The following is a 24349-nucleotide window of genomic DNA, read 5'->3' on the forward strand; positions in this document are numbered from 1 at the left end:
ACATGAGGTATTCCACAGAGCAATGAGAAACATGCACAACCCCAGCTTCACAGATTCACAGGATATTCTGAGTTGGAAGGGCCCACCAGGATCAAACCCAGATAGTGTGGATGTGTTTTTCAGGGCATTTGGAAGCAAGCTGAATACTTATCCAGCATAGTGGCATGTTTGGACTAGAAAGCACAGTTGGGGAGAAAAGCCCAAGAGCACCTTGAGGGTTATGGATGAAGGCAGGGAAGAACAGAGGAGAGAAACCTTTTGAGCTTCTCGTTGTCCCCTTGGGGAGAACAGAAGTCGGCGGTTACATGGATAGCAGGTATCCATAGCTAGCCTCAGGATTGTGTTCCTGGAAAATAAGCATACCTGAAGAAGATGTTTTGAAAAGATGGGAGTTCTGATTAAGTCCACTTTTATGCTGTATTACCTTTTCTCAAACAGAAAGGTATGCTGCCAGAGTGAAGCTGATGGTGGCTTTATGTCAGTGTTTACTCGGCCCCAGACCGACCCCTGCAGATGAACGGTAGCAGGCTTTGTAGTTCTGACCCTACAGAGCTGTTGTGATTGTACTCTTGGCTCAGTTTCCGGTGGTTGAGTTTGCTATGGTTCTTTACTCTTGTCTATTTCTTTGTTTTGATTCTGCTGGGTGTATGTTGCCATGAGCAGGGATATTTTTCAGCAGGGAGCAAGTAGTGTGAGAAGCACTTGTGTGCTGTGTCCTTGGATCGAGAGAGGGAGATTATGGTGGAATATATAACCATGTTAACTTGCTCTTCAGGCACTGTCAGTGTCTCAGAAGCTTTATATGCTGTAATTTCCTTCATTTTATTGTCTGAAGATGAATGTGTGGATGGTGTTAGTGAGGAAGTGGTTATGATTTAGGTTTTCTGTAACCAGTCTTTTTCTTACTCCTGTGTTCCTGAGGCTGATGTAGTTTCTGCATGATGGCAGGTGTGCCAGTGTTGTAACTGAATGGGCTGAAGGCTTTATATACTGCTGGAATGCTGATCTGAAAGCCTGAAAAGATACAACTGTGCATCACCCGCTTTGCCACTTGCTTGATGTGAGGCCCTTGCTTACAGACTTCCTCTTTTGCAAAACGCTAATTGTCTCATTTGCGTTCCTGGCTAAACTTCTCGAAATTCATGAAGACCAAGCACTTTGTTAGTTTAGTCATTTCTTTAGAATATTGTAATCTCTTTATGAGAAAGCCTGCATTTATTACCACGTCTCTCATGATTTGGAGCGAAAAAATAGGCAGATACTCTAGCTGAATGCATGTTAATGTTGTTTTTACTGAAGTAATAGCAAAGTCTTCAATAATGGGCCCAGAAAAGCTGTAAATGAAAATTGTAAATTTGGTTGATTGTTTACAGAAAGTGATAGCCACTAATGTAGTCATTGTAAATCAATTGACATGATGAAGAGGTTATCGTATTAACCCCATGACACTTTCCAGGATCTTGCAAACAGGGAGCGCACCTTGTTAGGCCTTCGATCTGAACATTATTATATAGTCTTTTTATATTACAGTCTTTTAAAATGTTAATGTAAACAAAGAAAATACCTCTATTCTGCATCATAAAACAATGGACTAAAAATAAAGAGAACTAAGTTGGAAGAGTAATGATTTTGACAAGAAAATTGTTAGTGCTTTGAATAGAGGAATATTATAGATCTGCTGAAATTATGCAGGGAATGATTGTACTTGCTACTTAAACTGAAGTTATTACAAAAAATCTGAGGCTTTAAATACCACAGAATACAGGCAAAATAAATGGCCTGACCTTTTTGTCTTTTTTGTTTTGTGCTGGTGAGGTATTTCATGCCTTAAAAACCACTACAGAATTATTAGGATAGTGAAAATGGAGAGTTGCACTCCAATGCTGTGTGTAATTGTGACTAAAGGTGACAGTACACTTTTTAGGACATAGTTCTCAGGCTTGCGCCACCCCAGGTAACCCATTCTTGCCTTAATATGTTCCATACTGTTGTAGAAGACAACAGTACGGCACGCAGTTATCTGCTGAGTCTATGCATAATTAATGTTCTAGATATATTTGCGGGCTTAATTTCTTTTGGCAGTTCACTGTTAAAGCTGGTAAATACTCTGGAAATGTTTGCTCAGAAAAGCTTATTTTATTGAGACTACCCTGCTGTTGTGGAAAAGGAAAGCTCATTGGGCAGTCACCAAAGTAATATTTAGGAACAGAATGCTAATAGGCCCTAATAGATTCAGACGCACCTGAATCTAAAGCTGGAAGTCAGCGCAGTTTCCCTTTGCCACGCTGCCGGCTGTGCGTCAGGGCACACACTTGTGCTTTAGCATCACTCTGGAGCACCACGTGCTCTGTGTGCCACCTTTCCCTGCGACGCTGCTTTGTCACGAGCCTTTCTGCGCTTCTCTCGCTAAAGCATAACGCTGTGATGTGAGGTAACAGAGAACAGTTTTCTGTACTCAAAGCAAGCAAACAAACAATGCCTCCTTCCCCCTTTGGCTTCCGTGTAGAACGATGTCAAAGGTATGGTGCAAAATGTCGAAGTAGGCTGCCCTGCTTCACAAAAGGCAAGAACTATTTCCCTCTCTTTCCCCCGTACTTTGGGAAGACAGTTTTAGGCTGACTTTTAGCTCCAAGAGATGTTTTTAATTGTTCTCTGTGCTTTTTTTATACTTGATGGAAACGATGGGTGTATACTGTTGTTAAGGGCTAAATTTCAATCCACACTTGATTCCACTGACCCTGGTCTAATTGGAAAGATATATAAAAAGCACTGACACCTCAGAAACTTTTGCTTTAGCTGGTGATTCACTCTATAGTTATGAGCTATGCTGCAGTTATGATACATCAGCATATTACGAGTCATAACTTGTGTTTTAATTTGCTTGGCATCTGCTGTATTTGATGGGAACCATATGGGAATCTCGATAGTCTTCTGAATTACAGAAAGGTAGCGGAAAGAAAATAAAGTTGTGTGTGTTACAGGAAAAGTGTTGGACAAGTGCACTGACCTTTGAAGGACAACCAATACATTGCTTATTAAATGTTGTACATTGTTGATTGTTTGTTTTTCAAAGGGGGAGAGGATAATTTTCTGATGTCAGCTGGTTTTCAGATAGCCACAAGGAAGTTTTGATTTTTTAATTTTTCCCTTGCCACAGTGTTTAAAAAAACTCCAAACAAATCAATGTGAAGCTTGTGCCATGCAATTTTGAAATGCACTCTGTAGCATTTGATCTTTAAAAATTTGCACTGGGAGGATGTCCTTGCAGTGGAAGTGGAAGCATTCTGTTCATTTCCCTCCCCTCCCCCTTTTATGATCAAATTACTTTTTTATTTTACATTTCTTCAAAGCACAGATGAAGCATATCTAAGCATTCCACCAGTGGTCTTGCCAGAAACAGAACGATGTTTGTTTTGGGCAAGTACTCCACTGGTTTGCAACAGTGAAAGGTGAGGGTGTATATATTGATGAAATAGATGCGTTATTGGGAGGTCGGCATTCTTGAACTCCTCAGTGTCTCTTTTCAGCAGATGTAGCCTCAGTCTTTCAAATGTATATAAAAATTTAGTAACTGCTGGCTTTGGGAGACTTGCTTCAGATCTGTAGAGGTCATTCTTAGAATAAAAATTTTACTTGCCTTGTGTTTCCTCACAACTTTGTGGTAGGCTGTATCATTGGTAATATAAAAACAAATAGCTGAGGAACATGGGAAGAACTATTTCCTTTCTCATAAATATTTGTTTTGCCAAAATTGTGTGTTCATAAATGTGTTATTTGATATTTCTAGTTTCTAAAAGATTGAAGAAGCACGAGGGATCTAAAACTAGAGAAAACCCAGTGTGATTACTTGTGTAATTTCTCTTGTTTGATGTCATTGTGTTTCAAGAGAATATTATTGCAACTATCATGTGCAGCTTATATATTTTCCTTCTGTGTTAAAGATGAATTTGGTAAATATATTTACCAGTCTGCCACCTTGATTGACTTGTCACAGTACATTTTTTCTGGTGGCACGTCTGTCTCAAAGTACGAAGAGTCAATTTTGAGTCTTCAGTGTCCCAGTCAGAGAAAAGCTGATCCATGTGAATGGATCCAGAGTACAGGCAGCCCCAACAGGATGCTTCTGTGAGTGAAACGTCTTATAGATATTGGTGTGTGTGAAAAGAAGTTAGCGCTGGTCCTAGTCCCATTGCCCTTGTTGCATGTTGATGATATTTCCATAATAAAGGCAACAAATTCATGTTCCGCAGCACTGAATTTGAAGGTGGTCACGCTGCCTTGATTCTAATAAGGCAGCCTTTGCACTGTGAACTTTTTGGTGTGTGTATTAGGTATGTACATATTCAACTGCAGTGTGTGGTGTCATATGCAGGAGCTGTTCCCGGGGAAAAAGGCTTTCTTTTTTCAGATGGGAACCCAGAGGACATGGTCTTGTAAACAAACAAAAAAATTACATATGAGCTGCAGTTGATGGAGGATAATTTTCAGACGGAGAATGTGGGAGAGAAAGTTTTTTTTTGGAGGGAGGTGGTGGGGTTCAGGTTTTGTTGATGTTTTTGTGTGGAGAATAGTAAGAAGAAAAATGTAAGGAACTTCTCTATTCTCAGCAGTGGACAGGAGTTTGAAAGTAGGTATGTAATCTGTTATTTAAGAATGCTTTCTAAAACCTAATTCTATAGATTACAATAATCCTGGTGTACTTCTTAGTGAGCTTTAATTTATTCTTTATTCCTCAAACTCTGTAAGATGCAAGTTAATGATTAGTAGAGGATGAGAAACTTGAGCTTACAGTTAGTGAAATATCACTTCTTTTTCTTTTGAATCCCATTCCTACAAATAGACATTTTGAAATCTATGTTGGAAAAGAAATATAAACTGGTTTTGGCACCATGGCTGCTACAAATTATAAATTTGGAGTAAGAATCTGATGTATTGTTAAGTGCTTAAGCTAAATACTTCAACAGTTCGTTATCTAAAAGCAGTAACCTGTGAAGATTTGCTATGCGCATTTAGAATATAATGTTTTGCTTTCAAATAACACCAAAGATGAGAGAAAATATTTTTGACCACCCCCCCCCCCCCGAAAAAAAAATCACTTGACCTAATTCTACCAGTTAGGAAATTCTGGTCTTAAACTGTAGTTCTGTAGCGGAGCCTTGTTTTGCCCACGATATGCAGCATGCTTCTCCAGTGCATGGCTGGTAGCCTGTCAATGGGACTGTAATTGTTTTATTGATGTAGACAGGAGAGCAAGGAGCTGAACAGCTCATGAAGTAACACAGCTCTGTTAGAGAAGTCACTGTCAGCCTTAGCCATAAAAGTGTCTTCCAGTATGGTAGCATTTAAACTTTTTCATATCTGACTTTTCCATTAGCTTGAATTTTACAGTGACTTCGTACTCATGTACAACTTGTCTGTTTCTCGTTAAAAATTAGCAAATATTGTTACAATGCAGTAAGGGATTAAAACAAAAAGCGCTTATCCAATTTTTAATGAATGTACTGAATTGCACTTCATGACAGTTTTAAGGTGCAAAATCCAGCAATACATTAGACCTTAAATCAGTAAAGAATAATCTGTTTCTATTTCATTGTACTGTCATATGAATTTGGAAAACATCTCATTTTTTTTGATTGTGCTGCTGCTCCTGCCACAGAATATCCTATCTTGTGATGTAAGCCCCCAAAAAACGCTGCATGAGACTCCTGAAAGGGTTTACAGTTTTTCACATACTGAGTTAGATGCACGGGAGAGATACTGACAAGATGTTGTCAAGAGGTCAAAACAACAATAATCTTCATTGGCAACTTCAGAAAATCGGAGAACTTTGGCAAAAGTTTAGAGCAGCATTCACTCAACATAAAACACTTCAAAAAGCATTAACTTAGCCCATTCAACTTAGCAACTCCAAGCCTGATCTGGGAAGAGAGAGTTATAAGAAAGAGGAAGACAGAAAAGGACAAGTATAGCTACCCCACCTGGTTCCAGCAGCGTTCAGCTGAGAGAAATTCCAAGAGGAGGTAGAGTCAAGACCTGTTCTTACCTCATGCTTCAGTTTAGTACCCTTTGGCTTTCCTGGGCCCTTCCCCTAGGCTGGACTTAAGGTGATCTGGCCCCTCCGGGGCTAGGCTGGGGCTCCAGGGCTGAGGTGTGGAGCATTGCCTGTTGTGTGGCCAGGATACCAGCCCATAGGGGGATGTGTGTATGCAGAACGGGGCAGCGCCTCTCCAGAGCAAGGTCTGACCTACCTATTCTCCCACACATACACCCAAAATACTTTGAGCAAGCAGTCCTTCCAGTCTCTCGTGTGCTTCTCTGTGGATAGAGATTTTCCTGATTTCAGCAGTATTTTGTACAGGTGTAAGCGTTGGTATGGGTGGATGTCACTGTTGGCCCAGTGCTCAGTGTAGCAGCTTCTGTGACATACACAGAGATCTAGAGCAGCTCAGCCTTCTCTGTATGCTGGCATTTAAAAATGTCACTAGCACACTGAGGCTTGCAGTCAGGGGTGCTTGATTTGGTATCAAACTCTGACTCAGTGTGATCTCATATAACCTCCAGATGGCCTGACTTGCAGAGATGCTAAAAACAGTCAGACCCTACTCCTTCAGCTTTATAAATTAAATGAGGCTGTAGCAGTATTTTTTTTAATACACATCAGTCTCTTAATCAGATTCTTCAGCTAATGTTTCAGCTTTCCAGTCACTTTCCTCTGGACAGCATTTAGAATAAGTATTTCATCATGCATAGAGGATCTCATGAATGAACTGTCAATTTTCCACAGAACTGGGAAAAATCAATATGCCTCTTCCAGGCTTTGAAAATCCCTCTGCTCCTAGTGAAGACTCTGTTACATCAAATCATATTGAAAATCACTTCAAGCAATGTTCCTGATGTGTGGTGACGGAAAAGCTTTTTTCCTTTTGCAGCATAGCAAAGAAATATTATGAAAGCACTTTGTGTACCTATTCTCTAGCTGTTGCCTCCTGGTTTTCCCAACAGCAAAACTTCTTACAGGGAAAAAACAACCAAAGAATTAGAGGAACTTTTGCTTAAATAGGTTCTTTTTCTCCTCAATAAGCAAGTAACATTATTTCTAAAAGTATTTGGTCCTTCTTTGTGGTATTGAATTCCAAAAAAGCATGAAAAGAAGACTAGATGTCTTTAGATACGTGCAGTATTTTGGGTTCATAGAGACTTCTGTTTTGCTCACTTCATCAACGAGATACTGATGAATTATAACCTGAGTCTGTCTGCTGTCATTGCTCTAGTAAGCTGCTGTTAGAGGTGCTGTGAGGACGCTTGCCCTAACTCGGCCTGTGGGGTGTTTCCTAGTGTTAGTGGATTACATTTGATGAGAGTCCAGCTTAACTTTTGTTGATTTAGGGGCTAATCTTACATGGCATGGAACATTATTTTGTGTCAGGATTTTCTCTGTGTCAAGAGGCTAGGTTCTCTTAATTGGGCTCTGGTGCCCCAAGCAAAGGTGCAGCAGCACCGTGTGGGATGTCACCCCAAGTAGATCCACCTGGTGCCTGTTATTTTGTCCGAGCCTGCACCACAGGTTCTCCCTGTTGGATACCTTTGCTTTGCTTACCCACGTAGGGCATGTACTTACCCATGTGAGTCTGGGTTCTCTGTGCTTCCCTCTCACTGAACTGCATCTCTTCTGCTACATTCTGTTTTCCAGTGGGCTGTGATTTAAAAAGTTTGAAGGGAGTTTCCCACTATGTGCTGTAAATGGTTTTTATGTAGGAGCAGAAACACTGAGGAAAAAAGTTCTCAGATAATACATGGCAAGAGTTTTGTTGCTTTGTGCTGTGCTTCAATTAACTGTGTCATCTTGTGGAAGCTGTCTCTGCAATGCCATGTGATTGGGAGTGTTTCAGACTGGAGCATGGAATTTGGAAATGGTGACGTTTCAAAGCAGTGGGTCCTCCCCGGTAGTGAGAAGGGTTGCCAAGTATCCTGGGCACCTCTCAGCTCAGAGTATACTGGGGTGTTATACTGTGCACAGAGCAAGGGTTTCAGATGTTTTAATTTTAATTTTTGCCATTTAAATATCAAACCAGAAAGATTCCCTAATCCATGTGGGTAGAAGATAGCATTTTGTAGAAGTTGTCTTGCTGACCACCAGTTCATGTCTAAAGGAATATGTGTCAATTCAGTCAGTCCAACAATAATTAGATATATAATTTTAAAAAATGCAAAAAGAAGAGGTAAAACTTGTAAAATTAAAATTCTTAAAAATTGTAAAAGTTGAAAAATTAAAACCTCTTTTACAAGAGGTTATCCAATTAATTTCCAGATGAAAATTCATCCATCTGGCTTGTGAAGACTATAAAATATATATAAATATGAAATATGTATGATAGCAGTTAAGAATAACTAAGGTCCAGTTTTTAGTGAATGTTGCTTGCTATCACAACTCTTCTCTTGTTTCTTTTTCGTTCTGTGGCCATTAAGGGGGGATGTGAACTGCTGCCTAACTCAATTTTTCTTTTCATCTCTGAATGTCTAGGAGGACCCACTTCTATTGCGGGGCACTTCCCACTTTGGTTGTGGGAATCTTTCAGGATCGGTTTTCATGTGCAGATTCTAAAATGAGAGCCGGAGGCTGCAAACACCTGAGCCTGGCACAAGGCTGCAGAGCCGAAGGTGGTAATGCAGCTTCAGAGGACTGACAGCAGTCTGTTACCAGATCTGGCTGAGAACTTTCTCATCTGGGTCAATCTCTATTGATTTGCTGTTTGGCTCCAAGAATGAAGTGTGGGAAGATGGTAGGACCAGTTCCTCCTTTCCCTGCGCAGATCAACTTAAAGTGATTGTACAAGCATGGCCTGTTTCAGCTCTAAGTGGAGTGGTTTTGGAGTATGGAGTACACAGAGATGTAAGACACGGTGCTGGGTCAATAGTTAGCTCACTCCAGTGAGCACTGTTACATAAGTGCTACCCCTCTGGTGCACTTTGATCTTCACTGTTTTTGGAAGAGTTGTGGTGGTTATCTGTTTACTCCTTCTTGCTCAATGATGTTAGAGAAACAAAAAGCAGTGATTGTCTTCCAAGTTTATTGTAATGTGAACTTAATTTGAATTTAAGTGGACAGCTCCATCATTTACCGCTCTGGTTTCTTTACCTTCCCATAAAGGTTATTCCAAACATTGTGCCACTCCCTCTAATAGTGCTAAACCTTCGTTAGTGTGGCCTGCTAGATAGGGTGGCAAATGACCTCTCTGAGATAGTTTGTCATGATTATCCATTCCCAAGTATTGGCCTTTCTGGTGGCTTGTCACGTGAAAAAGGTTTGTATTCATTTACTGCTGGAGATACATTTTTATATATCTATCTATATATAACACTATAACTGCATATACATATATATAAATACATAATATGTACCCAAAATAATGCAATACTTAAAAATTAATTCTGATTTGCTAGAGCAGAAGTTTATTAACTTAGGTACCTAAAAGCAGGACTTGAAGGAATTGGAAACATCTAACTGCTGTTGCATGCAGAGAAGGACTTCTGCTTCCTTTGTGTTCTACTGTTTTGATCCTGCTGGGAGCTCTGGCATGGTCACAAGTAGTGTTCCCACTTCAGCTGTGTGGGGCTGGGTGTGGTTTGAAACTTTGCTAGCTTTTTATATTTGTTTTGAAGATAGGCAAAACCACTGCCTGGATAGTCTAAAGGTTTGTGGTGATATTTGAATCAATGTTTTATTCTGCAGAAACTTTTTCATGCAAATAAGTGTGTGTTTGACTCAGGAACATAAGCCAATTACATTTTTACATTGTTTATATCCTTGTTGGCTTTCCTACATTTTTCTTAAACCACTCTCATACCTGTGGGAGAGGACGTAGCTCCTGAGCGGATGCAGCTAATAACTTCGCATGTTAGAGAAGCCAGTCCATATCCTGAGGAGATGGACACTCAAGGGTTTGTGTCTCTGTAGCAGGTGAATGAACTGTGACTCCTGTCTGGCCATTTTAGTTGCTTTGAATACTGCTCTTTGCCCCGTAGATTCATGACCCTATCAGCTGTCCTGCAGCAGGGCTGACATCTGACAGAGGGAAAAGGGCAGCTGTGGACTGCTACAGTAGCTTTTGTCTTCAATTTCCCCATCCCAGAAATAGGGGTGTGTGTAGGATTTCTAGTGAACTCTCTGTCACCTGGTATTTCATATATTGTATTAGATATCATGCCTTTTAAGTGACAGTGATGAAGTACTCCACTTACTTGTGGTTTTCATGTCAATATCAGCTCACTACTGCCTAGAGAAATTACCATGCCTCTTGTAACTATCCTGTTCTTGTTGGTTTTGCCCTCCTTTCTGTTTGTGCTCTACTCCAGCTTGCAGAGGCGGTTCTCTCTGTTTCATTCTCTGAGGAAGCCCTTTCTGTGGCTCTCCATGTGTCTGAGTCTGTTCTTACACCTGGAGTAGAAAGCTCACAGGAGCCTCTGCACAGTCACTGTCATGCTGCGGGAGAGGCACTTTGTGGAGTTACTGGAGTTACTGCGCTGTTACTGGAGTCCAGCCACATGACCACAGGAAAGTGGGAAGGAGAAGTAAAAGCCCAACACTGGCTGGTTTTTGTACCATTTTATAAGGTACTTGTTCCTATTTGGCGAACAGCTTTGTTCCATAAACACGTGTACACCTTTCAGGGTAATGTGCACACATCTCCTTGTGAAACAGCAAGCCTCGTGTTGGTGCAAGACCTCCCAAATAACATCTGTGGGAGATAATCCTTTGGTTGTGTCAGACTGTAAGTCTGGTGGATATCAAAGCTGTGCACACAGCACTGGCTCTGATGTGAAGAATTTCACATTTCATAACAATTCATAAAAGTTGCTGCAGGACTGAGCCATGTAGAATGGATGAAGCCGTTTTAGAGAGTGGCATGATCATAGAGATTTGAGGGATGTGCTGTGTCTCCTGTTTGCAGCACATGGAAGGCCTGTTGCTGTTGAAGCACAGGATCTCAGTGATGTTTTGAGGCTGGAGTACAGGACTGAAATTTAAATAGGCTGGTGATTACTGCTGCTGTATGAGTTAGAAACATACTGTAAAATCCTAAGTACTTTATGCAGAGAGTTGGTGGGACTCCTTTTATTGTATCTTTGGTGATGTATCAGAACTCCAGTGAGTATTGCTATTTAAATCTTAGTGTACTAAGGTCAGATTTTCCTTAATGCTAAAAGGCTACCTTGTTCCTATCTGCTATTGTGACATGTCCTTAAAATGACTGCAGATAATATTTATAGAGCAGGGTAGAACACTTTTGGTGTAGCTGTGTTATCAAGATTGTTCAAGTGAGCAGTATTAGACTCCTAGCTTGAGGAGTTGGAAGGACTTCAAAAGACGGAAGGATGGACTTTGCATTGTGGGGTGTGATTGGACTTCTGTATAAATGATGTGAGAAGAGAAACCTGTAATTTTTCACAGAACAAGGAGGAGTGGAATGCACACATTTGTTCGTAGAGCAGAAGGTGTTTAAGAATGTAAGCTTATAAAAGTGAGAGGGTAGTCATATTTTATCTGAAAAAAAACCTGCCTTGTTTTTTATTCCATCTCTATCTTTCTTTCTGGGAAGATACTTTTCTGCAGTTACTGTTATCAAAGGGCCACTCTTGCCATTGTTTTACTCGGTTTTGTTAGTAGAACTTTACTTCAAAAACTTTCTGCCTTGCGAAAAACAAACAAAAGCAAACCAAAACAAACATCCATAAAGTTGTTTCAGAATTCAGAGAAAAAAACCCTGTGGATCAATTATTCAGTGCCTTCCCTCTCCCTCATCCACTTCCTGATGTGTTATTAATTTTGCATGAGCCCCCTGCTTAGCCCTTCATGCACTTAGCGTATAGAGTGCAAAGGCTTTCAGCGCTGTAAATGACTGGGCACTTACTAAGACCCTCTGCATAAGAGCAGATCCTGTTGACTTCAGTGGGAATCACTTGTTGCCAGCTGCATAATTGTTTTTCAAACAATGTAGGTTAAAAAAAAAAACAACAAAACCAAAACCAAAAAAACCCCACAAACAAACAAAGAAAGGAGGATGTTTGAGAAAGCCCCAAATAAAACACTGAAAAGTCTTTCAGAGGAGCTGGAGCAATTACTTCAGTTGCCTAAGTAGTTAAGACCTGGCAAAAGGTCTTAACTACTAACCAAAAACTCTGGCAGAGAACAGTCCAGCGTACCAGGGACTGTTCCTGCTCATTTGTGTTTCAGAAGTGAGCGTCTTGCCTGGCCATCCGTTCCATGGTACCTTCCCTGCAGCAGCAGGGTCTCTGTGAGGCTCTGATCCTTGGAGCAGTGAGAGAATTTAGCTGATGAAAGACGTAGAGTTCATCCTCAGCTAGCAATTGTGGCTGTGTTCTCTCATTGCAGAGTAGCGGTGTGCTTGTACAAAATAGCTTTACATGTGCTGAAATATGTGCAGAAAACAGTGGTTTCTGCAGGCTGTGTGCCTTGCTATCATTCTGGGCAGCAAGCTGGTTGCTGCTGTCATTTTTTATAAATAGATATTCCCAGCACTTCATTGAGTACTGAGTCCTGTTTTTGCGAGGCTTGTACATAATAACAGCGACTTCATGACACCTCTGTGTCCTGTCCGAGGGAGCCGCTAATGCCCAGCTCTGAAGCACCACCACTGCTGCTCTAGCAGCAGCTGCATGAGAAATCTCTGCATTTTGTTAGTGGCATCTGAACTTTACAACAGCTTAGGCTAAAGATAATGGCTTCTGTATGAAATATGTTCTGTTACTGCTAAAGCTATCTCACTAAGTGAGCTAGTGTGTCAGATAGAAAAATTTCTGTAAACAAAGCATAAAAGAAGGTGCATATATAAATCATGCCTGAAAATCAATTTACAGCTGAATGGGGCCTGAACATCTAGGTCTAGTTTTGTTTATGCTTTGGTGATTGATAGAGAAAAAGTAAAAACAGTCTCTCTAAGTGCAGAACTTGATGAATATTGCATTTCCTACTATTGGATTGTCTCAGCACTTTGTGGTAAAGAAATATGAGTAGGTAGTTTTAGTTTGTGCTAGTACCAATGGTTTCAGTACTGTTAAAAGTAAACAAGAACCACCTTTCTTTTTGCCTTTAAGGAGGGCTTTGAAGAAATGTAAAACTGATGTGTTTAGATGGTTATTGATGGTTTAGGAAAAAAAAATAAGGTCAAGGTTAACAATCCCTTATTTTAGCTTCATTGTACCACCAAGTGAGATGAAGAACTTTGAGCTGTTGCACTGAATCCTTAGTTGCTACATTCTCACATACCTTTACATGAAACATTAACCTCCAGAGCCAAAAATTGCTCCGAGGTTTTGGAGGAGAGTGCTGAGCCTTGCCTTTTCACTTTCAGATTCAATGCAAGGGAGTTCCCTAGGGTAAAGAATCTTGCTCTTATTTTTCCCTCTGTATGTCAAGAAACAATATATCAATACATCTACAGTTCTTATTAAACAAGTTGAAGTGTTAATGGTAATGAAGTGGAACAAAATGTTTCTTTAAAGATCCTGTAATCTGGATTTCTGTTATCTTTGTGTGGATTAACAATTTAAATACCTAGAACAGGTTTGTTTGTTTGTTTTAAAATATGTTTGGCTGTATTTTGTATGGTGTGAAAGATGTGGTAAAAGGGCATTTTTGAATAATCTTTAATTTCTGCCTGGGGTATGATATAGTCCAAAGGTAGTTTGGAGTTTTGATGGTTTTGTCCTAGAGGGCAGTTGAAGATGGTGTCCTTGCCAGCTAAACAGACATAAAGCCTGTGTAAAATAGAGCTTCATGGACCAACCCGCAGGCTGGTGAAGAGTGGCGTGGGAGGAGAGCAGCTTCCCTCAGGGAGGATGAGACTGGGAGAACCATTTTGCTGCTGAAACACCAGACTGGTTTGACTTAAAGGCATGTAGGGGTGGTGGTTGTGGTGGTGGTGTTGTTTTTTTTTTTTTTTTTTTTTTTTGTGAGTGGTGCCCACGTCAAACACCAACCCTGCAATTAGTATTTGGCATAATTAGTAATTTCTGTGGACAGACCCAATCTGAAGAAACCCTGCCTACTGTACACTGAGCAATGTCCCTTGGGAATATTTCATCTTAATTAGCTCAAGTCTGTGGACACATTGTCATTTCTATATTGTTTTCGAAGTCTGATACCTTTGATCAACGCTAGGCTGAGTTAGGAAAGCCTAAGGTATGAAAGGATTGTTGAAATCTGCAGAGTTACAGTTACAACAGAAGTTATGGAAACAAAACCATTAATACTGGTCTGGTATGACCCAGTAGGGCTTTGTCTGGAATGGTATTTCTGCTGTACTTTGCTGAAGGGTAATAAAGGTGAGGTTTTTTCTTTCTCCCTTGAACTTTTGGGATGATTGTGTCTAGTGAAAATTTTTCTTTCTGGCTTAACCTGAGATAATGCCACAAGTTTGTACTTCAGGGTTGGTAAACTGTTACAAAATTTCAAAAAGGATTCTCAGTGTTCACAGTGAGAACAGTGTGAGCTTTATGTATTTGTTTGTGCAATGTTCCTAACAAATTATATATAACAAATATATATGTTCCTAACAAATAAACAATAAAGTAACTGGAAGCAAAAAGAGTAAATCCTCTTAAGTTTCAAAGGTGATTAGCGTTGGAAGTAATTTTGTGAGCTTATTGAAGGTATCTCTGACATTTTCAAGAAATTGTTACTTTAATGAAAATATATGGCATGAAAACATTGTTTTAAATTCAGACATATTCACTATTAATCAGTTCCCTTAATATGGGTATTTTGCATTTCAAATAAAAGGGAATGTTCTTGGATTTGGATAGGATGCAAGAATGAAAACTTGCACAGGGCTAGACAGAAGGTTGTTTTGAAGCCTTTATGGGTGATGTGCTGTGAGGTGTTCTAGTCTGTTCTCTCTGACATCTAATGTTACGCTTAGTTGAAGCATTTCCTCGTGTAGAAAATAACTAAAATACGATGTCACTGCCAAGGAGGACCTAACTTTTTAGATATGCAACTAAGCAGCCATACCTGTGATTATGCTGGACCAGGCAATAGGTCTGTTTAAGGTAAATATCCTCAGAAAGTGGCCAGTGGTAGAGAGCTGTTGAGAAGCGTAAGAAACAAGGCAGGTACAAAGTGATAAATCTTGGGGAATATGCTCTGAATCCCCAGCCTTTCAGATCCAGAATTGGTATCTTTGTACTTGGTATCACTATATGATTTTTTCTTTGTGAATTTATCTGGTTGATCATTGAATCTCTAATTTTCTGAAGTGAGTGACATCCAGTTGTTAGCTGTACCTTTTTTTCCATTAGGATTGGCTTACTTTGGGAGAGGTGGAGTTCCAACAGGCACCTAATAAAGCATTCTGCAGCTTGGAGTCAATTAACTTTCATGTTCATCTGCTTAGCTTCTGGGAAACCACAATGAAAACCCTGCATCTGAAGAATGTAGCTTGAAACACCTTTTATCTGCTCCCTGCTGTACCCTGCCCCTGGCTTTTCCATATAATACCATTAAGAAACAAATTTTGGACACTTTCCTTTTCAGCGGTTCAGATGGTTGAATTACAAATGTAGGAGGTGTGTAAAGTCAAGTGAGCGTACTAGTCCAAGGCAACTACAGCTGGGTGTCACAGATGAAAAAGCTTGCTGCTGGGAAGGAGCTTTAAGTTTCCAGATGGTGACCTAGTTGGATCTCTACACAGCTCCTCCAGTTACAATGGGAAATGTTATTATGTGAAATAACCATTTTCAGCCCAGGCCATGTTTAACAGTATGACATGCAGTTGGCCGGTTTTTATGCAAGTTTGCAATTTGCAGTTCTGTCCTTTTTCACCCTCTCTTTCTTGTGCTTCACAAAATGAGGAAACACGCAAGCCTAAACTCCCAGAATCCTTATTTAGTTTTGCCATTGATTACGGTGCATTCTTATTAAGTAACAAAGTAGTGTACAGAACCCCAAAATTTTGTGATGAGCAGGTGAATCTGTAGGGTATTCTCAGGCAGACACCAGACTATGCCTTCCTTTGATTACAATTTTGGAATATTCCAGTAGCTGGCTGTAACGTAAAAGGTCAAATGTAGCACTTAGCTGTTACTTTGGAAGGAAAGGTGTAAAGTTCTTTTCTGGTCTGGGCCCTGAGAAAGCTCCTAAGCAAATGTGTGGCTTTTGGGCTGAGCTGCCTAGGCTGTTTGTGAAGCAGAGATCAGTGTTGTGCTGAGAGTAGAACCCTGAGGGATTGCAAAAGGTAAATCAGTGGCCAGGCAGGAGAGTGGAGTCTTTGGTGCTGTATGTGTGACATCTGGAAGGTTGTGTTGTAGCCCAAGAAAATTAGTTAGTCAAGGCATGTTTATAAAAGTCATCTTATCTATACCAAAGCATTGGACATCTGATAAATGAAATGTGAGACTTTTCTTGTTTATTTGCATAGTAGTCCTGGGAAGGAAGGAGATGTGTCGTGGATGCCGATTAGTATTGACTGGCTGGCAAAGAGAGTGGCAAGAGAGCAACATAAACACCATGGCATGATCAGATCCTTTAAAGCTGGGTGACAATACAGCGATGGAATTCAGATTTAAGCTAGTTTGCTAGACTTGAGAAAAAGAAAAAAAAAAATAGCTTACATAATTCTGAGACTTCTTGTTTTACTTAAAAATAATAAATGAGTGCTTCTGAATGCCTTTGTACTTTCTTATTCCCAGGGCTCAGGTCCATGATCTGATCCCCTTGGGAACTGGATTTCCAGGTAAAGAACTTAGTCTTGTTTCTTTAGGAAAACTTAAAAAAAAAAAAGAAAAAGCCCTGAGGAAACGGTTTGCTAGCTGTTCACCTTGAAATCTGTTTTATTTGCTACATGAGGATCTATTTTGGAAGTACTTCAATGAGAAGTTGGACAATAGAACAAAACACTTTAAGGCTTAGCATTTAAATGTGTATCACTTTAGTGGGTTGTTTTGGTTTTCTTAAGTTTTTAGTTGTTTGGTTTTGTGTGTTTTTTGTGGGGGGGGTGGGTGGTTTTGTGGTTTTGTTTGGTTGTATATATGTGATGTACTTGGATTAATTCCTGTTTTCTTGGCAGCAACAAAGAGTTGTTCCCTTTCTGTCCCATCCCTGTCACTGTATAACCGTGTTCTGCATTGTGCCTTGATCTTGCATATGGTAGATTCTACTGAATGAGAAATAAATCCATCCTGCAAACTGAATTTAATGCTATAGGCTAGCTCTACTTCCAAAAGTGTAATTGATAAAAAACTGTGGATTTTTCCAGCATCAATAAAATCGAGTGTGGACAGTGTATGTTAGCATGTTTACTTTTATATATATCTATACAGGTATGCTTGTTTGCGTGTATATGTATATATTTAAACTCTTTTTCCTTGTTCTGTTTTTTCACTTCTGTTCCATACCAATACTGCTGAAACTCGTGTAAGAGGACAGCTTTTGCTCTTGCCAGCCAGAATCTGGTTTTGTAGTGAGGGGTCCCTGCTGGGGAAGCCTTTCTTTTCCTGCTCTTTCTTCTCTCTGCAGGGTAGCAGGCATAAGGACTGCCCTCCCGTCTGCTCTGCTGACAGCCGTGCCTTCTCTGCTTCGACTGCAGCAGCTGCTGCTCCTCAGCCTGACTGAGAGAGCATAAATTAAAATATAAAGGTCTCCTGTGGCCACTCTTGGCTGGCGGTGCAATGGCAGATCAGACCTTCCTACATCATCTTCACTTGACTTTCTTCTTTTCTCAAGCATTTCCTCTGCGTTTGTCTCAGTCACAGTCTTTTGCCACTGAGCTGAATAGAGGCAGCAATCCAGTAACTCTAAATGTTTTATGTACTTGTGTCACTGGAGCAGTTTGCAAAGAAAAGAACTAGAGATGTGGGTTTCACCAAAAGCTCAAGTCTTTCTGCTTTTCATACTGCCTGGAGGAGATGGATTCTTTGTGTGTTTTTCATGGCTGCTGAAGATCCGGGGCTAATTCCTGTTCTCATCTCCCCACGAAGTCAGTGGGAGTGTTAGAAACAGCAGAACCATTGTGCAGCTATTGTGTGTGTGTGACTGAGGGCACAGCAGTGAGCAAGAGTGTTTTCTCCAGTGGGCTTTTATTGTTTTGCAACCTGGTGTCTTACAACGCTCATGTTGGGGGTCTCAACCCTAGAGAGTGGAGAGGGAGCTACTTAGTGGTGGAATGCCATGCTGTGTGGAATTCCTGACCCAGCTGTGTTGGTGTGGGGTTTTTGTTTTTGGTTGGTTTTTTTTTTCCCCACTGCTTTTCTGATATGCATGTTTTTTTGCTGAATGTGCTTAATATGAGGACTGTTCCTTGTAGGTGGAAAGTGGTGAGGATGATTGTTTTTAATTGTTTTATTAAGGTAACTTTGCTTCCCCTGCTTTTTCTTGCCGTAGACTCTTCAGGCTGCTTTGGCTTATTAGGCATTTTGCTTATGCCAATGGCATTGAATATTCTTTTTATAGAGTGCCCACATTTTTGCTAGTCGTCTTATCTGTTTTAATAACTATTTAAATCAGAGTCTGAATTCCAACATCTTTATGGGGAAAAAAAAGCCTGACTAATATTTTGAGTGTTCATTTTTTATATCTTAACCCTTCTTGAAATATCCTTTTTTCCCCCTTTTTTTTTTTTCCTTCACCACCATGGAAAGCAATGTTAAACTTGCATCCTCTTGTGTTCTAGCTTCTGTCATGTTGGATTTGTCTTCAGGGCATGGTCAGGATTGGATGGCAGCCCTAAGGAAAAGCATTTCAGTAAAGGGTTCATTTTCAGTTCCTGAAAATAATGTAAGAAATGAGAACCTGCTCTTTTTCATTTCCATTTGTATAATTATCAGCTGGTCCTCAATGCAAGTTTGTTTGGGTCCTCTGCTCATTTTGTCCACTGCTCTCTGGATTATGGATGTGGATGTTCTCCATGATTTGTACAATGACTCCATTGTTTCTCTTTAATGTTGGTATGTTTTGGCTGTACATGCAAGGCCCTGCAACAGTGACTGTGACAGGCTGAATACTGTTCCGGCATTCTTAATAATATTCCACATTGTGAAAGCCTAAAAGCAAAACATGCTTAAGCTTAGAACCTTTTTATCCACCATCGTGTTTACATTTAAAATGTCTTGATTTCTGTAATTGACTTCATGGGTTTGGAGGGAGGGAAGTATCAGGACTTGTTCATGCTGTTCCTTTTATTATGCTGATTAGGCAGGTGAAAGCTACCGTGGCTGTGGGGCAAGAGGGCGACCTTGTGCAAGAGAACTGTTAAATGCAAGCAAAACGCGCAGGTGATGAAAAATGTGCGTGTCCTTTTTCTTCAGTGAGTTCCGTGCTAGTAGCAGGTGCAGATGGGGAGCTGACATCCTGTGTTTCCCTGTCACCTACAGCAGGATGAGTGGGACAGCAAGTGGCTGTGCAGCATCCACGCTGAGGTGCGGTGGCAGAGCGCTCCTGTGGCTGTTGGAAACTCCCCTGGGACTCCAGCCCAGCTGGTACAAACAGCAGCGAGTGTGCCATGTGAACTTGCCAGCCAGGGCTTGCATTGAGTAAACTGAGATATGTTAACTGCTCTTCTGGAGAGCTGTTGTAACAGCAGCTTGACTCTTCCTTTCTTTTTTCTCCTTTTTATCTTAAACTGAGCTTTCTACAGGGGGAGAAAGAGAATTGATTTGCTGCTTGTCTGCATAATTCTGATCAGTTCAAGAATATTTTGGTACAAAGACTCCAGGGTGTGGTGAGATTACCCAAGAAGTTTGCTAAGGACATGTGAAGTTAATTGCAAAAATTTTACTGTTCTGTCAGCTGATGGTGCTCTCTTTTTTTTTTTTTTTTTTTGTTCTGAAATGGTATCATCTTTGAATACAGTTTTGTGAATCACTGTCACTTGACTTGCTTGCGGGTTCAGAAGATTGATTTTTGTGGAAAGCTCCTCCCTGTCCTTTCCTGGCTGATTAAATAAATAAATAACATTTTTCTGTATTTTTGGCATGTTTTGTGTTTGTGTTATCCTTTCAAGGGGAAGAAGAGAACTGAGAAGCATATCTACATCCTCTTCTTATTTAATCCCATAACTCAAAAATGGACATGAAGAGTTCATGAGGGCACTTCTAATGTTTGTGCTGCTCTCTTCTGCAGGCAGGAAAATAAGCAAATGGGAGCAGTGGCTGAAGTACTTGTTAGACTGTAATTGTCTGCCATTGCACTGTGATTTGCAAAGATTGTAGAAGCAATATAAGTTGCATTGGTGGTGATTTCCTTTTTTCAGGCAATGTTCTTTCCGCCCTCAGTTATAACCAGTGCCCTTTAATTACAGCTCCCTGTCTAATGTGAGCTGCAGAGTCTCAGTGCCGGAGAGGGAGGGTGGAGCTACAGTGTAGAATTCATTGGCCTGGCACTGGTGTGATTCAGCTGACAGCTTTTATGCTTGCTGGCATGGCCCTTTCACAACATAAGATACTTTGTTCATTTGTTAGTATTGTGCTGGGTGGTTGCAATGCTTTCAAACAGGCTGATCATGACATTTTGAGTTTTTTGACACTTGGTTGGTGTTGACTGCCCTGGCCTACGTACTCCTGTGGGTACTGTAATACTATAAATGACTGTGCTTCTCCTTCTGATGAAGTATGTTCTTGAAATGTCATTTCAAGTGTAACAGTGAAGAACACATTAGTAAGAAAGAATGAGGCATGCAGCTGTTGGGGTGTTTTCTTTTTTTGACACTGACCTGGTAGTCTTCCCAGGACCTTCCATTTTTTTTCATGGATGCCTGGGAAACAACTGCTGATAGATTACCTTGAGGACATTGAAAAGTATTGTTGAATAGAATAGTTTGTTCTATTCTGTTTCCTCTACTTCCTACAGCAGTGAGGCTTGGCCTGGTTTCTGTGTTAAGAAGCCAATTACTCTGACTGGGTCTCTCTTATAGACAAACACAGTGAAAACTTGCCCAGGATTTGGTAAGGTTTTGGACTGAAATAATAGGCTTTGGTTTGGTGTGGCTTGTTGTTGTCAGTGCTTTGGTCAGAATTGGGTAGGCTGCCCAGATAACTGGCTAGTTACAATTCACTTGCATTTAAGGTTATTTTGGCATTGAAAACAACATGTATGTTCATGCTGTAAGTAAAGTCCTTTCTCGCTGATCTTGCATTTGTTCCTAAAAGGTTCTGTACTTCAGAGGTGCCTGTGGAAGAGCAGAAATCATTTAGTTTTGAGCAGTTACTGAAAAACTAATCCTATACTCCAGAATATAATGAGTTGTGGATTCTTTGCTCCATTGAGTGAAATATGACCGGTGTGACCTACTTCATTTGCATATTTAACATACTGGATACTTTTTTTTTTCCTTGCTTGTTTCCTAGGAAACAAATGCCCTGGTATACTAGAGAATAGCTATTGTAGGGAGACTGCTGCCGGCCTGAGCATTGTTCTTTTGTAGGTGGAAAGCTTTAAAAAGGAAAGAGCTGGAGTTTTCAAAAACATCTTTATTAACCAAAATAGCACAAGGATGTGTTTCAGGCTGCTGTGCAACTCCTCAATATATTAGTGTTTTTCTCCGTAGGAGTATCTGTGTTGTAATGATTTATCTAGTAAAAGTGCTGCATATGTTCCCATTGACAGCATACCAAAACTAATAAATGGTTATTCTTGTCATCCTTGCTGTAGATGCATATTTCTAAAAGTGCTTTGTTTTGAATTCTCTGAAAGGGAAACAATAAGCAGAATTTGGCATTAGAGTAGACTTCAGGAGGTAGTATTTTTGTTAGTGGAGTAGGTAAAGAAAGGGGTAGGAAACCTTATAAATATAAAATTTGTCTCAAGTTTGTTTTGCTACTGACATTTTAACTTTTTAGCCCAATGTTTATTGTTGCAACGTTAGAAAAAAAATAGGTATGGTTGTTGCAATGTTAAATTTGGAGCTGTGATGGTGGAATGGTGTTAGGTTTGGTAATGCTGGATGTTACTAAGCGGTGAACAAAAAACTGGCTCACTGCTTGAATTGTTTGGTGAACTAACGAGTGGTTAGGAGAGTGTTGTTGGGTTTTGAGACTACTGAGCACGTTGGAGGAGAAAGAATAAGGGGGTGTCTGAGGGCTTTTGGTACTGTGTGACAAATAAAGCCGAGTTCTTAGCTTTGAAAGTGCTGCACAGTTCCCCTTCAGCCTTTCTACTCAGACTTCACAAACTCAGGTAAGGACCTGCTCAGTGATGCAGGTAACTTACAGCTGGGTCTCTGGGAATCTGTGACTTTGCTGCTTCCAGACTGCTTGAACTGAGTGTGTAGCATGCAGTGCCAGTCTCAATGCACACAGCGCTGGTGCATGAGTTGTGTGCTGTGAGGGCTGGGTGCTCCTTACTCTGATCGTTTTCTCTTAGTCCACAGCATGTTGAGAAGGGAATAGTGGCAGGACAAGGGAAATCCATGTAGCTCTGCAATTCCTTGCCAGGGCTTTAATTTGTGCTGCCTTTATTCAGCCCCTTGCTGAGGGAAGGACAGGTAGCTGACAGTAGCAGCGTATGATCATGAGCTGCATAGAAAGGGGAGCAAAATAAGGGGATGTGCTGTGGAGTGGAGCTTGTTTGTTTGTAAGTGCTTGAGGGCTTGAGATTCAACGGGTAATTTTGTCCATATTTGCCAGTAGTAGGGATATAACACATGCTTCTTGCATTCTCTAAGGGTTAGAACTTTCAAAAAGCTAAATATCCTTTAATAATAAACTGCAGTAAAGGCCTCTGCTTAAGTGTGATGTTTTTGTTGGTTTTTTATAATTAAAAAAATTAAAGTTTTCAAAGTAGGATTTCAATGCAAGAACTGGGGGTGGAAGGAGAGTGAAGCAGAGTGAAACCCTAAGTGCCACATCTGCCCTGTATTTTGTGGTTGATTCTTGCAATACAGCATGTTTTGTGAAGGGAAAGAAATGAGGGATTTTCTTATGAGAAAGCTCTTTTTGGAGTTAGGGGGAGGTTCAGATTGTCTGTGGTGAGTTCTGCAAATGGATCAGATGGTCATCTCCCCAGGTGGTCCTCATGTAGCTTATCCAGTGGTTTTGCCCAGTGGAAGGAAGGAAGGTGACTGACATTGCTCTGGATGTTCAATACCAACATCAACTGCTGTTCATGAGTACCTGTTCCTACTTGGGCTTGGTCAAAAAGATGACTGACTGCTAGTAATAAAAGATTTTACTGACTTTTTTCAGATTTTTTTTCATTACTTTTTAATGAAAGTTCAAGTCTTTGAGCTCTCCACATGCCAGCTTTTCTGACTTGAGAATACATTATGGCACTGCACCTCTTCACTAGTTACCAGTAAATTTGATCAAAGTAACCCCAATTCTGAAGACACAAGCATCGTTTAACAATCTCTCGAAGTAAGTGCTTCAAGTTCTTGTGAAAGCAGCTGTAGGTGATGTGATCTGGACCTCCTGTAAGAACTGTGTGCCAGTGGAACTGTTGATTTTCTTATCTTTGTGTGCATAATATAAGACTTTCTTAACAGATAGACTCAGTAATAGGCAAACAACTTCAGATTTCAGCACAAAACATGAAAGAACCCTAGTTCTCACACAGTTAAAGCATCTAAAGTAGATTTTCACTTCTAAGGCTAGAGAGAGGGAGAGAAAAAAACCAGATCTAGGTGTCATAGATCTCTTGAAGTAGTAAATGAACTGAACTGTCCCTTTGTGTGATAAATACTCAGCACGTGAATAAACAATTTCATGAGAGGTTGCTGGTTAGCTTGCTTTGTTCCCACACTGATGGTGGGAGAGTCTTAGGGAGAACTCTGTGCCTGACTATTCAGTTATTAACACTCACGGATGCAGCAACTAAAACGGCACAAAATGGAGAGGCCAAGCATCTAGGAGGGAAGATCATCTAATTTCAGCAGGGATTAAAGCCTGTGAGCAGTGACCTTCGCAAATTTTGCAACATGCCGTGTTAACTTAACCATAAGAGTCCCTGTTCTATGAGTACATTAGTGAACACTGTTACAAGCTGTTTTCTTTGAAAATACTGAATGCCCTCCCCAAACTCAGTGCTTACCTCTGTTGGTTTTCTTGTGATCACTTTTTGGGAGAAGGTAGAAGGAGGTTCTGGTGAACAAAGTGGCAATTGCAAGTAGGGCTGTAACTTCTGTCTCTGCATTAAGTGTTCCTATCTGTTGGTTCTTTAATATTTCTCTTGTATTATGTAAAACTACACTTAGTGTAGTTTTTCTGGACAGTACATGTCATGCACATTTATTGCTGCTCTTAAGAGCACTTATATGCAAGTAAAAAAACTCTGAACTGTGGTGTGTTTGAGGTACTCGTGTAAACCTGTATTTGGGTGTACACAAATGCAAAGTAAAGGCAT

At 40.4% G+C, this 24349-nt stretch overlaps 1 protein-coding gene across 1 annotated transcript in view; it reads left to right on the forward strand.

Annotated features, from left to right (window-relative positions):
• Positions 1-24349, forward strand: part of TSPAN5 (tetraspanin 5) — an 82849-nt gene that overhangs the window by 1492 nt on the left and 57008 nt on the right. The window lies entirely within an intron of this gene.

Source organism: Hirundo rustica, chromosome 5, assembly GCF_015227805.2.
Source record: "Hirundo rustica isolate bHirRus1 chromosome 5, bHirRus1.pri.v3, whole genome shotgun sequence".
Lineage (NCBI taxonomy): Eukaryota > Metazoa > Chordata > Aves > Passeriformes > Hirundinidae > Hirundo > Hirundo rustica.